The sequence below is a fragment of the Triticum aestivum genome, chromosome 3D (assembly GCF_018294505.1).
Source record: "Triticum aestivum cultivar Chinese Spring chromosome 3D, IWGSC CS RefSeq v2.1, whole genome shotgun sequence".
Lineage (NCBI taxonomy): Eukaryota > Viridiplantae > Streptophyta > Magnoliopsida > Poales > Poaceae > Triticum > Triticum aestivum.
Window position 1 is genome coordinate 62,831,759 of NC_057802.1, and position 12,547 is coordinate 62,844,305.

The window sequence follows — 12,547 nt, forward strand, 5'->3', positions numbered from 1 at the left end:
CTGAATGCAAAAATAGGCTGCAGTTCAAATAAGTTTAAAAACATTGAAGTGCCCGTGTAACAGATGAGTTCTCGTCCGAAACCCTAATACTCCGAAAGAGATTGTCCAGTTTGTACACGAGGTGCATCCAGTTTTCGCCGTGACCCTCTCTACTCTTTTGCACATGCTATGCGGGCGAAATGATGATACCATGCCAAGTTCCAACATTTTCAGAGTTCATTTTGTAGTGACTTTCAATTTCACCGTCATTTAGCTCTCTAAACAAATCGGTAAATGACTGAAAAACAGCAAATGATGTCAGAACGTGTTGGAAATTGATGACGTCGCTTTGAATGATGCATACTGAACGCAAAAATAGGCTGGAGTTCAAATAAGTTTAAAAAACATTGAAGTGCCCATGTAACAGATGAGTTCTCGTCTGAAACCCTTATACTCCGAAAGAGATTGTCCAGTTTGTACACGAGGTGCGTCCAGTTTTCGCCGTGACCCTCTCTACTCTTTTGCACATGCTATGCGGGCGAAATGATGATACCATGCCAAGTTCCAACATTTTCAGAGTTCATTTTGTAGTGATTTTCAATTTCACCGTCATTTAGCTCCCTAAACAAATCGGTAAATGACTGAAAAACAAGAAATGATGTCAGAACGTGTTGGAAATTGATGACGTCGCTTTGAATGATGCATACTGAATGCAAAAATAGGCTGGAGTTCAAATGACTGAAAAACAGCAAATGATGTCAGAACGTGTTGGAAATTGATGACGTCACTTTGAATGGTGTGTACGGAACGCAAAAAAGTCTGGAGTTGTAATAAGTTTAAAAAAATGAAGTGCCGATGTAACAGATGAGTTCTCGTCAGAAACCCTGATACTTCGAAAGAGATTGTCCAGTTTGTACACGAAGTGCGTCCAGTTTTTGCCGTAACACAAGAAGTTCGGAGTTGTAATAAGTTATTAAAGATAAAAAAGAGGCACAATGCTCGTTAATTAGCTTCAAGCCTTTCGAAATAGTGCAAACTGCACTGCACATAGCTCCGTGCAGTCTACACTATTCCTCAAGGCTTAAAGCTAAGCAACGTGCAGATGAGCATTGCGCCTCTCCTTCATCGTCTCTGCACTCAGGGCTTATAAACCGCTCCTAGTGCCTCTCTCTTCGCGAGGTGGGACTAAAAAACAGCTTACTAAGAAACTATAGTACCGGTTCATGGCACGAACCGGTACTAAAGGTGCCCGTGGGGCCACAGCCTAACGCAGCATCATTAGTACCGGTTCGTGACACGAACCGGTACAAAAGGTTGCTCACGAACCGGTACTAATGATCTCCGCCCGCCTAGCCGTTGGAACCGGCACTAATGGACACATTAGTGCCGGCTCAAAATCAAACCGGCACTAATGTGCTTCACATTTGATCCTTTTTCTACTAGTGTACTCACATTCTTCTGGATGTAGATTACGTTACCAAGCGGGTTAAAGCAATCCATACACACCACGTCGATGCATTTACCTCATGAAAGATGATAAATGATATCATTCTTCCCAGGTTCTTATTATTGATGGTGGACCTCATTTTATACAAGGTATTTTCAGGAGGATCCTCTGTAAGTATGGAGTTACTCACCAAATAGATTCTCCATATTATCCTCAAACAAGTGGCCAAGTTCAGCTCTCAAATCGAGAGGTAAAGACAATTCTGCAAAAGAGGAGTAGAAATCCAGGAAGGACTAGGCAAGGAAGTTAAATGAGACCATATGGGCCTATCTCACCGCCTACAAAAATCCAATGGGTATGACGCCATATAAGATGGTTTACGGTAAGGCATGCCATTTACCCTTAGAGTTAGAGCATAAATCTTATTTGGCGGTCAAAATGTAAATTTTGATCTTAAAGAAGCGAGAGAGAAGAGACTGTTAGATATGCATGCCTTAGGAGAACTCCAGAATAATGCCTATGAGAGTGTCCATTTGTTCAAAGAGAAAGTTAATATGTGGCATGATACAAAAATTCTTGAAACAAACGTTCACTGTGGGGGACAAGGTCCTCCTCTTTAACTCTTATCTTAAGTTGTTTCCAAGAATGCTCAGATCCCGATGGAAAGGGCCTTATGAGATTGAAGAAGTCTACAACTCTGAATCTATTCATTTAAACGGAGTAAAATATTCCCCATGGATAGTAAATGGTCAATGCTTGAAGCTATACCTCACCAATGAACAGAAGGAGGAACGAGAGGTAGAAGAGGTAAGCTTTATAACAATCGAAGAAGCTGAAACATGAAGGAGAAAGAAGGAATGTATAATAGAGTAATAATTTCTCCTCTAGCCGATGTACATTTTGGTATTTTTATAAGCTTAGTTTTTGTTGGTTTAGACTTGTTTGACTAAGTATTGAATTGCTAATTTGTCTCATTACTAACTTTACCGAGAAGAAATTTCTATAAGGAAAAATTTAACGAGAAGGACAATAGAACCAAAGACGATGTATCATACGATCGCTCACGGTTGTATGGATGCCTGTATGCAAGGAGGGAAGAAATAACGTTGACAATAGAGCCAAAGATGTCGTACCATATGATTGTTCGCATCGTAAGGGTGCTCGTATGCGAGGAGGGCAGAAATGATGTTGACAACATAACAAATGATGACCTAGTGCACGACCGTGTGCGGTCGTACTGTTGCTCATATGCCTCCTCGATGCCAAGTGATACGTCTCCAATGTATTTATAATTTTTATTGTTCCATGATATTATAGTATCAATTTGGATGTTTATTATGCAATTATATATCAATTTTTGGGACTAACCTATTAACCTAGTGCCCAGTGGTAGTTGTTGTTTTTTGCTTGTTTTTGGCTTCAGAAAATCAGTACCAAACGGAGTCCAAACACTACGAAACTTCTTGACAATTTTTTCCTGGACCAGAAGGGACCCTAAAAGCTTTGAGAGAAGACCTGTGATACGTCCATTTTGCATCATTCTTTTATATCGATATTTATTGCATTATGGGCTATTATTACACATTATGTCACAATACTCATACATATTCTCTCTTATTTTACAAGGTTTACATAAAGAGGGAGAATGCCGGCAGCTGGAATTCTGGGCTGGAAAAGGAGCAAATATTAGAGACCTATTCTGCACAACTCCAAAAGTCCTGAAACTCCACGGAAGTTATTTTTGGAAATAATAAAAAATACTGAGCGAAGAAAATACTAGAGGGGGCCCACACCCTGGCCACGAGGGGGGGCGCGCCCTACCCCCCTGGGCGCGCCCCCTGCCTCGTGGGCCCCCTGGTGGCCCTCCGGTGCCCATCTTCTGCTATATGAAGTCTTTCGTCTGAGAAAAAAATCAGAAGCAAGCTTTCGGGGCGAGACTCCGCCGCCATGAGGCAGAACCTTGGTGGAACCAATCTAGGGCTTTGGCGGAGCTGTTCTGCCGGGGACACTTCCCTCCGGGAGGGGGAAATCATCGCCATCGTCATCTCCATCAACATCTTCAAAAGCACCATCTCCTCTAAAACCTAGTTCATCTCCTGTATCCAATCTTTGTCTCCAAGTCTGGGATTGGTACCTGTAGGTTGCTAGTATTGTTGATTACTCCTTGTAGTTGATGCTAGTTGGTTTATTTGGTGGAAGATCATATGTTCAGATCCTATATGCATATTAATACCCCTCTGATTATGAACATGAATATGCTTTGTGAGTAGTTACGTTTGTTCCTGAGGACATGGGAGAAGTCTTGCTATTAGTAGTCATGTGAATTTGGTATTCGTTCGATATTTTGATGACATGTATGTTGTCTCTCCTCTAGTGGTGTTATGTGAACGTCGACTACATGACACTTCACCATTGTTTGGGCCTAGAGGAAGGCATTGGGAAGTAATAAGTAGATGATGGGTTGCTAGAGTGACAGAAGCTTAAACCCTAGTTTATGCGTTGCTTCGTAAGGGGCCGATTTGGATCCATATGTTTCATGCTATGGTTAGGTTTACCTTAATACTTCTTTTGTAGTTGCAGATGCTTGCAATAGGAGTTCATCATAAGTGGGAAGCTTGTCCAAGTAAGGACATCACCCAAGCACCGGTCCACCCACATATCAAATTATCAAAGTACCGAACGCGAATCATATGAACATGATGAAAACTAGCTTGACGATAATCCCCATGTGTCCTCGGGAGCATTTTCCTTCATACAAGAAATTGTCCAGGCTTGTCCTTTGCTACAAAAAGGATTGGGACACCTTGCTGCACCTTATTTACTTTCATTACTTGTTACCCGTTACAAATTATCTTATCACAAAACTATCTGTTACCGATAATTCAGTGCTTGCAGAGAATACCTTGCTGAAAACCGCTTATCATTTCCTTCTGCTCCTCGTTGGGTTCGACACTCTTACTTATCGAAAGGGCTACGATAGATCCCCTATACTTGTGGGTCATCAACCTGAAGAGTCACGAGGGAGCGACAAGCCTGCAAGGTGCGCCCCAGGGCCCCCAGGCTTGTGGGCCCCTCGTGACACCTCTTAAACTAATTCCATCTCTATGAATTCCCAAGTTTTCCCAATACGTCATAGAGCCACCCAAAATACTTTTTCCACCGCCACAAGTTTCTATTCGTCGGAGATCCCATCTGGAGACCTTTTTCGGTACTCCGCCGGAGGGGGAATCGATCATGGAGGTCAACATCAACATTGCTGCCTTCCGATGATGTGTGAGTAGTTTACAACAGACCTACAGGTCCATAGCTAGTAGCCAGATGGCTTCTTCTCGCTCTTTGATCTTCAATGCAATGTTCTTCTCGATGTTCTTGGAGATCTATTCGATGTAATCCTTTTTTGCGGCGTGTTTGTTGGGATCCGATGAATTGTGGGTTGATGATTAGATTATCTATGAATATTATTTGAGTCTTCTCTGAACTCTTTTATGCATGATTGTTATAGCTTTGTAGTTTTCTCCTATCTATCTATTTAGTTTGGCCAACTAGATTGATTTATCTTGCAATGGGAGAGGTGCTTTGCGATGGGTTCGATCTTACATTGCTCAATCCCAGGGACAGAAAGGGACATGACACGTATCGTTGCCATTAAGGATAAAAAGGTGGGGTTATTAATTGGGTTTACTTTGTCTACATCATGTCATCTTGCTTAAGGCGTTACTCCGTTCTTTATGAACTTAATACTCTAGATGCATCATGTCATGTCTGGAGTAATAGTAGTCGATGCAGGCAACAGTCGGTCTACTTGTCTCGGACGTGATACCTATATACATGGTCATTACATTGGATATTGTACTATGCGCTTTCTATCAATTGCCCAATAGTAAATTGTTTTAATCATATATTAAAATCCAAAAATACCTTGCTGTAGTTTATTTAACTTTATTTTATTTTGTGTTTTTGTTTATCTATCTATAACTACGAGATTTGATCCTTGCCATTAAACTCCAAGGGATTGACAACCCCTTGTTTGTGTTGGGTGCAAGAACTTGTTATTTTGTGTGTAGGTGTTGTTCACGAGCTATTGCATGGTTCTCCTACAGGATTGATAACCTTGGTTCTTAACTGAGGGAAATACGTATCTCTACTGTACTACATCATCCTCTCCTCTTTGGGGAAATCCCAACGCAGCTCACAAGTAGCACCAGGCGCCTCGGTGACGGAGCCAACGACAGCATTTCGTACAAGCACGCCCGCTCATACGGGGTGCTCGTATGTGGCCACCTCTGCCACAGATTTGTAAAAAATAGAGAAGAGGTCTCGATGACAAGCCATATGACTGGCCATATGAGCACCCCCCTCGTATATATGGAAGGCCTTCGAGCAATCTGTTATGCGTGCTTCTTTCCTAATTTTGTTTGATCTCTTTCTAACTAACTCTATATGCCTAATCTTGAGATTAGAAGGGTTCCAGACCATTATAAAAGGCCGAGGTTCACATCCCTTAGCCATAAACCAATCAAATCTCAAGTTTCTTTTGCATGTCACCTCCACCAAAAACTTCTAGCTCCAGGTTGAAGAACCCGGTCACCACCGTGAACAATGGACATTCTTCATCCTTCGTACGCATCATCCATTTTCCTATTGAGGAGGTGGTTCCTGCTGGATGGGAGGACTTAAGGAAGATGAATCTCAAGGACGAACCACAGCTCGAGGAGGAGACCGGCAATAAGAAGATTGTAGAGATCAAGAAGGAAGAACTAGAACAACATTGAGATGATGAATCCACTCTAGATGAGTGTCCTCCAAACCGTTAACAGTTCAATTTTTAGGATTGATAACCCACAAGTATTGGGGATCACAACAGTTTTCGAGGGTAGAGTATTCAACCCAAATTTATAGATTCAAAACAAGGGGAGCCAAAGAATATTTGAAGGTATTAGCAACTGAGTTGTCAATTCAACTACACCTTGAGATTAATTATCTACAACAGAGTGATCAGTAGCAAAGTAGTTTAATATTTTTGATAATAGTAACAGTAGCAATAGTAACAGTAATAGTGGTAGCAGTATTTTTGTAGCAAGTGCAACAGTAATGATAGCAGTAGTAACTTAGCAAGAACAATATATGATAAATGCGTAGGCATTGGATCGGTGACTTGTTGGATGATATTCATCATGAGACAGTTATAACCTAGGGCGATACGGCACTAGCTCCTGTTCATCAATATAATGTTGGCATGTATTCCGTAAATAGTCATACGTGCTTATGGAAAGAACTTGCATGACATCTTTTGTCCTACCCTCCCGTGGCAGCAGGGTCCGTATTGGAAACTAAGGGATATTAAGGACTCCTTTTAATAGAGAACCGGAACAAAGCATTAACACATAGCGAATGCATGAACTCCTCAAACTACGGTCATCACCGTGAGTGGTCCCGACTATTGTCACTCTGGGGTTGCTGGATCATAACACTTAGTAGGTGACTATAACTTGCAAGATCGGATCTAGAACATGGATATATTGGTGATAACATAAACGGTTCAGATCTGAAATCATGGCACCCTGGCCCAAAGTGACAAGCATTAAGCATATCAAAGTCATAGCAACATCAATCTTAGAACATAGTGGATACTAGGGATCAAGCCCTAACAAAACTAAATCAATTACATGATGAATCACATCCAACTCCTCACTGGCCAGTGAGCCTACGAAGGAATTACTCACTCCCAGTGGGGAGCATCATGGAATTGGCGATGGAGAAGGGTTGGTGATGATGAAGAACGAAGACCCCCCCCTCTCCGGAGTCCCAAACGGACTCCAGATCTGGCCTCCCGATGAAGAACAGGAGGTGATGGCGGCTCCATCTCGTGGAACACGATAATTCTTTCTCCCTGATTTTGTCTGGAAAAATAGGATTTTATAGCGTCGGTTTCAGGGTCTGCGGGGCCACCAGGTGGGGACAACCCACCTGGGCGTGCCTGGTGAGGGGGGCACGCCCTGGTGGGTTGTGCCCACCCTAGTGCCCCCCTCCAGTAGGTCTTGGCTCCAGAAATTCTCTTATTTGGTACAAAAATTCCTCGCAAAGTTTCATTCCATTCCGAGAACTTTTATTTCTGCACAAAAACAACACCATGGTAGTTCTGCTGAAAACCGCGTCAGTCCGGGGTTAGTTTCATTCAAATCATGCAAATTAGAGTTCAAAACAAGAGGAAAAGTGTGAGAAAAAGTAGATACGTTGGAGACGTATCAACTCCCCCAAGCTTAAACCTTTGCTTGTCCTCATGCAATTCAGTTGATAAACTGAAAGTGAAAAAGAATAACTTTTATGAACTCTTTTGCTCTTGTTTGCATAAATAAGCTTAAAAAACACCCAGGTTTTCAGCCAATCATTATAACTAACCATGCCGACAATAACTCTTGAAAATTATATTAACTCATATCAATGACATAATCAGCTACCGAGCAATAATAAGACATCTCAAACAGCAACACGTTGTCAAAACAACCATGATATAATATGATAATAGTGGTATCTCGCTAGCCCTTTCTGAGACCGCAAAACATAAATGTAGAGCACCTCCAAAGTTCAAGTAGCGACTAAACATTGTAATTCATGGTAGAATAGATCCAGTCATGATGCACCCAACACTAGCTATACACAATGCATCAGCATGACGGCAGTGCTCTTAGGTTCTGGCGCTTATTTTAGAAGGTGATGACACAACATAAAAGTAAATAGATAGTCCCTTCGAAGAGGGAAGCAGTGATTTGCAGATGTGCCAGAGCTCAAGTTTTAAAACAGAGGTAAATGATATTTTGAGACATGCACCCTTCTCATTTACTTCACGACCATCAGCTACCAATATCTTCCATGCTAAACACGCTAGTGGCAGTTCCCAAGCGATAAAGTAAAGGTTTTGACTCCATTGGGAGTTTTTGTTTGATTATTTGTAAGCTCTTTTCTTTTTCCAGTTTGGGACTGGGCATCCCTATTACCGCCCTTTTCTCGTGTGATGGCGAGTGAATAAACACTCGACCTAAGAATAACCTGCTTAGCATGGAAGATACCGACCACCTCTTGTTGTTCCATGAACGATCTAGGCACACAAAAAGGATATTTATTTGAAGTTTTTAGAGGAGGCACATGCAAATTTACTTAGGACGGCAGGGTAATACCGCATATAGGTAGGTATGGTGGACTCATCTGGAATAACATGGGTTTAAGGTTTTTGATGTACAAGCAGAATTCCCACTTAGTACAGGCGAAGGCTAGCAAATAGGTTGAGAAGCGGCCAGCTAGAGAGCAACAACGGTCATGAACATGCATTATGCGTATGTAACATTGGACACTAGCATGAGTAGGATATGAACACCATGAACATAAATATCATAGAGGCTATGTTGGTTTTGATTCAACTACATGCATGAACATGTGCCAAGTCAAGCCACTCGAACATTCAGAGGAGGATACCATATCATCATACTACATCACAATCATTTTAACGCAATGTTGATATCCAAGATAAATCATTATCCACTCCCAACTACTTATGCATGGCATGAGAAACTATAATCTCTAATTGTCATTGCAAACATGTTTAATCATAATGGGCTGAATCATGGATACTAGGTTAAACATATTTACACAAACAGAAAAAGTCGAGTTCATACCAGTTTCTCTCTGCCACGGCCAGTTCATCAAATATCGTCATTATTGCCTTTCACTTGCACGACCGAACGATGTGAAAATAATAATAGTGCAAGAGTGCCGTGGACTAAGCTAGAATCTGCAAACATTTTATTCAACGGGAGAAGACAAGGTAAAATGGGCTCTTTATTAGATCAACAATTATGCATATGAGAGCCACTCAACATTTTCATCGTGGTCTTGTCCTTGGTACGACTCAAAAATAAAATAAAAGAAATTCGGAGAAACACACTGAAATATTTTTGGAGTTTTTGGTTTACTTGAACAAGCAAATAAAAGGGAAAAGCAAAAACGAGAAAAACTATTTGCACGGGAAAGCTCCCAACAAGCAAAAGAAGAACAACGAAATCTTTTTGGGTTTCCTTTTTAGTGCTACAGTTAACTACTCTAGAAAGAAAATAAAAAAGAAGCAGGAAATATTTTAGGATTTTCTCAAGTTTTTCAAACACACAAGAAGAAAGCAAGAAAATAAAATTAAGCATGGATGATAAAATGAAAAAGTGTGAACACCGACAACTGGAATGAAATGTGTGAACATGAATGTAAAGTCGTTGAGAAACACGTACTCCCCCAACCTTAGGCTTTTGGCCTAACTTGGTAATCGATCAGTAATCTGGATAGTAGTTGGCGTGGTAGCTCACGGAGGCTCTCGGTGCGGATGCCTCGGCCTGCCGTGCTGCCTCCGCTGTTGCGTTCTGAGCTCGGGCCTCGCTCCCAAGAACAAAATATCTTCCTTTGCTGTGATAGTCAAAAAGAGCAGGCGCAGGCAAATATGTGGGCACAATAGATTTTTGGTTAAACAACAGATTGTAAGTGAAATTATGGACTTTCCTTGTGAGGATCTTATGACTTTTCAAAACATCGAAATCTAAATACTGCGTGGGTAGGATAGGGTCAAAGGGCAAAGGTGAAACACCCAGCCCTCATGCTAAACGCATGGCATATATTGCACCATAGAAATAGCCATTGTTAGCATTATGCTGAAGTCTACGTGCAACAATTGTTGCTCCTAGGTTATAACTCCTATCACCGGTTAAAGCAGGGCGTATGAGGCTCAAGTCTGGAGCACAAAGTGTACTATAGTCTTGCTTGCCTACTATACATTTCCCATTAAATAATGTGAAGTACTGAATTGCGGAAAATGAATGCTCTTATACCTTGTGTCACTCCCCTCGTCTCGCCGTAGCAAAGATTAGTTAAAAACGATTGGTACTCAGCCCTTGGCGGTTCGTCAAGAGAACCCCAGAATGGGAGTTTGTAGTGGTGAGCAAAACTCTCTAGTGAAATGGTAAATGGATTTTCATAAAGCTTAAATGACACCCTAGGCTCACGGGAATGGAATTTAAATCCTTTGACAAATGATTCAGTGAGAGTGTGGTGTTGTTCGCACTTATCTGCAATGTAGGGACCGAGACCGGCATTGTGAACATATTGCTCAAATTCCTCCTTAATGCCCACACGCATCATATAATCATCGCAAGGCCATAAGCATGTTTTGGTGGCTGCAGCTCAAGTGGAACTTTTACTCGGTTCAACATAAGACAGGCGAGCGGAGTTGTCACTAGAAGATGCCCCCGAGGATCTCCTCCTCGAAGAACTCCTTCCAAATAGGTTCATCATGTTCGCGTACAATTTTCTAAAAAATTTGGGTGACAAAAATTTATCAATAAAACTTTATAAGATTGATAGCAGCTACTCATAGGGATACATAGAGGCCAAAGCAAGCATTCAAACTACTTAGAACTCTAAGAATTCAACATGCAAGCTCATCTACAGTAGCACCAAGAGTAGCTAATTATTCAAAATATAAACCACTAAAACAAAAACTAATTGAACAAACAGCGGAGTCACATACCAAGCATCAATCCCCCGAAATAGTTTCGAAAACGGAGCTTCGAGGAAAGAGATCGAAATCCGCGGGTTTCAGAGCAAGAACACGAAAGAGAGAGCAATGGAGAATTTTTTTCTGGAGGTAGGTGATGATGTGGTGTGAACAGATAAGTGAGGGGACCCACGTGGGGACCACAACCCACCAGGGCGCGCCTGGGGTCCTGGCGCACCCAGGTGGGTTGTGCCCACCTGGTGCACCTCCCTCTGATATTATTTGCACCAGAAATTCTTAAATATTCAGGAAAAAATCATATTAAATTTTCAGAGCATTCTGAGATCTTTTATTTTTGGGTCATTTTTTATTGCACGGGGAATTCAGAAAATAGACATAACATGGCATTTTATTTTATTTAACTAAAAAAAACAAAAAATAAAAGTAAGGACAGAAGGTAGTGCCTACTAAATTCATCAACTTCATACCGCTCAAAAATGATCCATTAATAAGGTTGATCAAGTCTTATTAACAACCACTTTCGATTAGCATGAAACCGAAGAACTATCGTAAATCACTTAGTTACCTCAACGGGGATATGAATGTCCCCAACAATAAGCATTTCATATTTCCTTTTGACAATAGGTAGAGGTAGATGAAAACTTCCAATAGTGATTGTCCGAGATTTTTCAATAACATTAATACCATTCACTTGGAATTGTTTCTTCGGAAAGTGCACCGTATGCTCATTACCATTGATATGAAAAGTAACCTTGCTTTTATTGCAATCAATAACAACTGCTGCAGTATTCAAGAAGAGTCTACCAAGGATAATCGACATGTTGTCGTCCTCGGGCATCTCAAGTATAACAAAGTCAGTCAAAATAGTAACATTAGCAACAACAACGGGCGCATCCTCACAAATACCGATAGGTATGGCAGTTGATTTGTCAGCCATTTGCAAAGATATTTCAGTAGGTGTGAGTTTATTAAAATCAAGTCTTTTATATAAAGAGAAAGATATAACACTAACACCAGCTCCTAAATCACACAAAGCATTTTTCACATAATTCTTTTTGATGGAGCAAGGTATTGTTGGTATTCCTGGGTCTCCAAGTTTTTTAGGTACTCCATCTTTAAAAGTATAATTAGCAAGCATAGTGGATATTTCAGCTTCCGGTTATTTCTCTTATTAGTGATGATGTCCTTCATATACTTTGCATGAGGAGGCATTTTCAAGATGCCAGTCAAGTGAGTACGCAAAAAGACTGGCCTCACATTTCAGCAAAGCGTTCAAATTCTTCATCATCTTTCTTTTTAGTTGACCTGGGTGGAAAAGGCATAGGTTTTTGAACCCACGGTTCTCTTTCTTTACCGTGTTTTCTTGCAATGAAGTCTCTTTTATCATATCTTTTATTCTTAGGTTGTGGGTTATCAAGATCAACAAGTGGTCCTATTTCAACATCATTGTCTGGTTCTTTTTCATTGTTTGGTTGAGCATCTTCATGAACATCAACATTATCTTTTTCATTATCACTAGGTGGATGTTCATTACCAGATTGAGTTTCAGCATCTGAAATAGAGACATCATT